Source organism: Gekko japonicus, unplaced genomic scaffold (assembly GCF_001447785.1).
Source record: "Gekko japonicus isolate JY-2015 unplaced genomic scaffold, Gekko_japonicus_V1.1 scaffold980, whole genome shotgun sequence".
Lineage (NCBI taxonomy): Eukaryota > Metazoa > Chordata > Lepidosauria > Squamata > Gekkonidae > Gekko > Gekko japonicus.
Window position 1 is genome coordinate 31457 of NW_015177037.1, and position 7826 is coordinate 39282.

The following is a 7826-nucleotide window of genomic DNA, read 5'->3' on the forward strand; positions in this document are numbered from 1 at the left end:
GTTCAGTTAACCTCATTTTCCAACTCCTTTTTTATAATGCCCCTCTGTGACCATTGAGGTAAATGAAATTGGACTGCTAAAAGAAAGATAAAACATGAGAAAAGAATACTGGAATAAAGTTTGTGAAAGTCAGGAGTAAAAGAAACCACATCCCATCTCTCTTATAAAATAATAACATCAATTATTGCAACAACAGGTGATTTTCTGAGTTTAACCCGTGTGTGTGTGTGTGTGTGTTTTTCTGTGTAAATCTGGCATGGGAGCTGGACATTTTTCCCTTTATCAAAAAGTGAACCATAAGAAGTAGGCAGCTTTCCCCCCTCTAGGTTTAAATTCCTGTGGCTGTGATGCTGTTTATTTATCTCAGCTATTTCTACCAATGCTCCCTCTAAGCTGTGGAATCTTGTGAGTAAAAATTCTACTTTGTGAGCTACTGGCATTAAAGTTGTGAGCAAGCAATTTGGCTATAATTAAGCCAATATAATTTGCATAAATTAGTTTGCTCTGGAGCCATCCTTCCTGAGCTAAGAAAAATGTGTGAGCCGGAGGCTAAAAAACTGTGAGCTAGCTCACACTAACTTAGCTTAAAGGGAACATTGATTTCTACCCTATTAACCACTGGCTCAACACCACGTGAATTGCTGAAGAGAGGCTATTCCAAATTCAGGATTCTACCAATCCCTGCAAGGATCCTAATAGGGTAATTTGGAGGACCCTTTTGACTCTGATGGTGGAACTTAACATAGACAAAAAAGCCATGAGCAATGTGGGCTGCAGTGAGAAGGGAAACTGATAGATGAGAATTAACTTGATAGTGCAAAGACTGGGAAAATACATTGTTACCTATGTGCTTAATGAGATGCTAGCTGATTTTAGCATACATTCCAGTAGCAATGGTAGAGGAGATTCATTTTTCTGAGTATGTAGCTGTTGAGTGATAATTCAAGTATGAGCCCATTCAAGTGGTTTATTACACCTTCATTGATGTCCTAAGGTCTAGTTTCACCATCTTACTTGCAAGCTTAGTTTTGGTGCACGCATGTTTTATCTGCATTCTCTTGCACGTTCACTGTGGGACTACCTCAACAGTGATAACACTCCTTCTGATCTTGGTTTTCCTGTCCAAGCCCTCTCCTGTAGTAGGGCAAAGAACATAGTTCACTCTGGATGGGAGCAGGCCCATAGCCACGGTGGGGCATTTGGGGCAGAGGCCCACCAGTGATGAGCCCTGTCCCACCCAGGGAGGATGCCAGACCCACCACTCCTGCCCCCTGCCCCTCTGTAGCCTCACCAGCTCTTCGTCCTAAGGTCTAGTTTCACCATCTTACTTGCAAGCTTAGTTTTTGTGCACGCATGTTTTATCTGCATTCTCTTGCACGTTCACTGTGGGACTACCTCAACAGTGATAACACTCCTTCTGATCTTGGTTTTCCTGTCCAAGCCCTCTCCTGTAGTAGGGCAAAGAACATAGTTCACTCTGGATGGGAGCAGGCCCATAGCCACGGTGGGGCATTTGGGGGCAGAGGCCCACCAGTGATGAGCCCTGTCCCACCCAGGGAGGATGCCAGACCCACCACTCCTGCCCCCTGCCCCTCTGTAGCCTCACCAGCTCTTCCAGGGAAGCTGCCCTGCCTTCTGGTCCGTTTCGCTCCCACAATCAGCTGCTAGGTTTAACAGCTGATCAGCCAGAGTGAAACTGACCAGAAGCAGCAGGGTGGCTGTGGAAGCGAAGGGAAGCCCCCAAAGTGGCCTTCCTGGGGAACTAATCTAATTAAGTTCCCTGCTCCCCTGCCCCACCAACCAAAATTTTCTGGCTACAGGCCTGGATGGGAGCAAGAAGGCTTTGGGACCTTAGTAAAGCACAGTGCCTCAAAGATGTTGAGTAGGACAATCCTAAAAGAAATCAACCCTGACTGTTCCCTGGAAGGCCAGATAACGGAACTGAAGCTCAAATACTTTGGCCACCAAATGAGAAGGGAGCGCTCACTGGAGAAGACCCTGATGCTGGGAAAGATTGAAGGTCAAAGAAGACGGGGACGGCAAAGGATGAGATGGTTAGACAGTGTCATCGATGCAACGAACATGAAATTGAGCCAACTTCAGAGGACGGCGGAAGACAGGGATGCCTGGCGGGAGCTGGTCCATGGGGTCGCAAAGCGTCGGACTCGACTGTGCGACTGAACAACAACAAAAGGACAATTGTTGCCTTTTGTTTAACAACCCCCCCCATCTTTCCATCTCACTCAGTACTGTTTCCAGCAGCTCTTCAGCATCTCATCTGGAGAAAGGTCTTTCCCAATACCTGCTACAAGAGATCCCTTTTAACTGGATTGATCAACAACTTGATTTAGGATCGTCTATATGCAAAGCTTGTGTCCTGCCATTCATCCACAGGATAATGTTATTGCCCGCACACACATTATTCTTCATGAATAAAGGACTTGTATTAATTTTTATTTTTTTTACATTTTTATTGTCAATACTTTTTTATACAGGCAGTGTGCCATTTCAGGAATCATTGTACATATTTGTTTAGGTGTGTGTATGTGTGTGCACACATTTTTTGCATACTATCTTGACTCTCCAAATAAAAGGATATAAGGAGCTTCCTTGCTTGGGTCTGGCTAATAATCTATCACCAACTTTGTCAATAACGATGAATGCTGACTTAAACCCAATAGCTGGGTTTACCGCTCCCCCCACCCTTGGGAACAAGTGCCCTGCTCTGCAATGTGGGGTCAGATTTGTGAACTTTTAAATTGGTTCTTGTTCTCTGCTAACAAACCTGAAATGTAAGCAAAGATCTCAGCCCACTGTCTCCATTGCTGCAATCTCTTTTTGGGGCTGATGGATATACAGCCTGCCTGCATTGTGACCATCCCAGAAATGATTATGCAGCAGTACATGTATGCTCATGGAGAACCATGAAAATTACTAGAAACCTCATTCATAACCTGGGCAGCGTTCGACATGGTCAACCATCAGTTAACGACCTCCAGAGGCATCTGAATCAGGGTGGATCGGCAGTGCTGTTGTTGTTGGACCTGATTCTGTATGTACAGATTTTAACGGCTTTTAAATTGCTTATTTATGTTGTAATCTGCCCTGTGCCCCACAATTGTGGAATAGAAATTGAATAAATAAATAAGCTAGGTATCTTCTGGATGGGGTTGCATTCCCCTTGTGGGTGCTCTTGGACCCAGGCCTACTGCTGGATAAGCAGATGGCAGCTGTGTCCAGGAGTGACATTTACCAGCTTCAACTGGTTAGCCAGCTGTGACCTTTTCTGGGTAGAAAAGATCTGGCCACTGTGGCACATGCCCTGGTAATATTTAAGCTGCGGTCACAAGCATGGAATAAGCCACCTTCAGTGCGCTTTCCAACTGGATTTTGCCGGTTCACACAGTAAAATTCCAGTTGGAAAGTGCACTGAAAGTGGATTGAAAGTGGATTATTTAGCGTGTGTGACTGCAGCCTTAGAGTAAGTCACTGCAATTCATTCTATATGGGTCTGCCCTTGAAAAGCATTCAGAAACTTCAATCCAAACAGAATGTTGCAATCAGTATACTGACTGGCTTGGAGGGACTATATAAGTCCTGTCTTGTTCCACCTACACTGGCTCCCAGTTTGTTTCCAGGCCCAATTCAAATTGCTGCTTTTGACCTTTGATACCCTATGCAGCTTAGGGTCAGTGCACCAAAAAGACCACCCACTCCTATATGGACCTGCCTGAGTGCTACGGTTATCTCCTGGGGCCCTATTTCAGGTACTCCAGCATTTGGAGATTAGGTGGATGGCAACCCAAGAGTTAGCCTTCTCGGTTGCACGGCATAAGAACACAAGAGAAGCCAATGTTGGATCAGGCCAATGGCCCATCCAGTCCAACACTCTGTCACACAGTGGCCAAAAATACCAGGCACCATCAGGAGGTCCAGCAGTGGGGCCAGGACACTAGAAGCCCTCCCACTTACAAAAAGCGATGGATGTCTTGCTTCAGCTGGTACACTAAACAGTAGCACAGACATATACAACAAGACATGTACAACAATTAAAAGCAGATCCATACTTCAAATCCAAGCACAGTGTAATCAGTCTGTCAAGGCAACACATTCCAAGAGGGTAATTACAGGATTCAGAGCTGAAGTACAGTCCAAAGTTCACAAGAAGAGGGCAGGCACAATAATTGACATGAACAAAACAGTCAGCAGATAGCAAATATGATGAATAGCGGCGATGGTGTAAATCAGCAGATAACAAACGTGTTGCTTATATCCCACCGCTGATCCTCAGCCCATGCTCAGTCATTCACATGCAAACAATTATAGTGCACCAGAGTACCTAACCAACCACAGTTGCCCTGGTCCTTACTAGCTGGAGTTGAACGCTGCTAAGCTGCCAGCCGGGCACTTCATTGCCTGGCCTTAACATTCCTCCTGACCCAGCGTCTCCTGCATTCCAAGGGCTCCAGTGATGACAGAGGGGATGCTAACTGCCACACTCTCCCACTGGTCCCAACTCCAAGGGCTGAGTCAGTGGTGCACTAGCCTTGGGCTGAAGATCTCCTTCTGAAACTAAAGGAACCACCTCCTCTAGAAGAGTGCTAGAGAATGAACTTGATATTTGCTTTATGAACTATATTGCTACACACAATGGACTGTGCACACATGCACCCATAGGCTCAGAGAACTGAACATTTCAAGTTACCTGTTGTGATGCAACACATAGAAGGTGCCTATGAAAAAGGTTTTCAGTTGCACAGTTACCAGCCTGGTGAAGGAGCACACACCTCCATTATTGTGAGCAGTAAGAAACAACAACTTGGAGAAGAAGCAGCCCCCATTGCAGATCTAGTTGTGATCACGTAGGACACATCACTGCTTTTGTTCCTGCTTTGGAATTTCCTGCCAAACAGACATTTGGTTCACAAAGAGAATGGCCAGTTTCATCTACACTTCAAGGAGGCACCATGACGCCAAGGTTTCACACCTGCCCAGATGTCCTTTGAGTTAGGTTTTAGATTTCAATATTGACCACTCCTTTAGGTAACCCCCCACTCCTATAGGCAACCAATAGGATTGTTTTTGGAACGGACTAACAGGTAGGTGGATCCACAAGTTGAAACAGTTACCACCCACCTAATGGACCACCTATAAAAGGTAGGGACCATTCACCTGGCCCTTCCTAGCTAGCATCCCCCACAACGACCCCTGTCTGCTTTTTACTCCCCTTGAGTCCCACTTGCTATCCCCAAATCCTTGCCTCTACTTGATCTCTTGATCTGCAGACAAGAGACCCACACATGCTGGCTGGTTCTGGTCGTGTGTTAACTCCCTTTAGTTTTATATTTCTCCCCATCCATTCCTCGTTGGAACAACCAAGCTGCGAAGACAGATAAGTATCACCCATCATCACCCCCACCTGCTAATGCAACCGTGCTTATTTTAATACTGTATTTCTAAGGAACTTGATTGAATGTTTGAGTGCATCAGTATTGTTTGTATGTGATTTATTTTCTTAAGTAAAAGACATCTATTTTAACTACAACCACCTCGGACTCTTTTACTGGTAACCCTTGGTGGGAACAGGACCTTGGTATAGTTGGCAAGAACCAGATGTAAATCGCCAATTGCTATAAATAAAGCAATTTGGCTAACAAGAGCACCCATTGTAAACTTGAGCCCACCTCATCCACCTCCTCCTCATCTGAGGAGGCTTCTGCATTCCCCAACTCCATGTCTCCTCACACTCTCTCGCCAGGGAGACTCGTCTGTCCTTTTCTGTCACTGTCTTCCACTGGTGGGTGAATACATTTTTCTTTCCTCTGACATTCCCCTAATGATCCCCTCCTCATGCCTGTTGTTTTAATTACTGTTCCCCCCCCCCTGTATTTTAGATTGGGCTTTTGTTTTATTTTCATTGTTTTTATGATTCTTTAACTGTTAGGTGCCTTGGTGGCCTTGATGGGGCAGAATGGTCGGATACAAACTTTGTAAATAAAACGAAGACTAAGAAGGTCAGTCTTGCCCACTAGTGAGTATGCTCACACAGACCTGAGCACTTAGTCTATTGTTCTCTTTGTAGTGGTTAAGTGCACAGACTCTAATCTGGGGGAACTGGGTTTGATTCCCCACTCCTCCACTTGCACCTGCTGGATGACCTTGGGCAAGCCATAGTTCTGGCACAGCTGTTTGTGAAAAGAGCAGTTTCTGTCAGAGCTCTCTCAGCCCCACCTGCATCACAGGGTGTCTGTTGTGGGGAGGGGAAGGGAAAGGAGTTTGTAAGCCACTCTGAGACACCTTTGGGTAGTGAAGGGTGGGGTATAAATCCATCTCTTCTTCTAAAAATATTTGCTTTTAAGAACGTGTTGAATTCTTATTAATATTTATTTACCTTGTTTTTCTTTTCAGTGGACCCAAAGCAGCTTACATTGTTCTCCCCCCCCCATCCATTTTATCCTCACAACAACACTCCTATGAGGTGGGTTAGGCTGACAGAGAGAGGGGCTGGCATGAGGTCACCCAGAAAGTATTTCTGATATTTTTGGCCACTGTGTGACAAAGTGTTGGACTGGATGGGCCATTGGCCTGATCCAGCATTGGCTTCTCTTATGTTCTTATGTACGTCAGAGCAGGGTTTGAAATTGGATCTCCTGAGTCCAGCACTTTAACTACTACACCATGCTGGCTCAGGTTATTTGAAGTATTTTTATATCATTTTAATTCCTGTAGTTAATTGGAAACACATCTGTGGCATCCTCTATGGGAAGAGGGCTTGCTAGCTAGCTAATGTTATGTGGGTGTGAAATCACCATGGCATTATATTCCCCAAACAAGGGGAGCAGCTAAGTAGTGATTCAAGCTTTGAAATACAGAAAGGAGACTCATGATTTGTGCTTGAAAGGCTGATCTGGAAAGACTCCCCCATACAGTCCATTTCACGAAGGGTTCTGAATCTGAAAGTGGTAGTTGGTAAATAAAAGGCTTTTACATGTTCTAGGAGTAGTCTGCTCTGGCATGGTAAATCCTAAAAAAGAAAGGAAACAGCATTGTGTGGGATGGCCAGGAGCTCTGCAGAAGAGTATATGTACTATTGTTGTAAAAGGTTATGGTTTATATCCATTGTTTTCAGTAGGTGTCTTAATGTTTAAGAATGAGATGTGATGTTTGTGAGATATAAAATTGCCACAGGCTACCATAAAATGGAAATTGTGTGCATTTATGGTTATGAACTCAGGTTCGTGAGCAAAACTGGGAAGGGGGGGAAATAATTATTGGGACAACCTATGTAAGTGGGAATAGAATATAGAACATTCTTTGTTGCAATGTGCCCTACGGCTATTTGCCCTGTGGGAGGAAAAGTGCTCTAACAATGCATTGGGATTCTCGAAATCCATTAAATAACGGAGTGAACTTGTAGAGGTCTGGACTGTACTTCCGTCTGGCTATATCCCTAGACCCAAGCTCTGTTTTTAAGCCATCCTGAAGCAAAATACTATGGAGGGAATTCAACCAAACCCAGGAAAGATGAGGAGAGAGAAGCCATTCTAAATCCCACTTGACCCCTGCTAACAATGAGTGTGAACTCTGATAGCTGTTCTGTGCACTGCTGCACAGCTGTGGCGCTAAAAAAAAGGGAACAGCCACTGCATTCAATTTTTTTAAAGGACATCTGGCACCCCTGGAAATCTGTGGTGTCTTAAACTTTTTCAACAACGAGAGTGACAGTTGAGCTATTTGTTTCATTATATTCCCTTGTGGAAAACTCAAATATTAATCAAATTGCAACAGTGCATTTTACCTCACAAACCGCATACTTGCAATAGTGC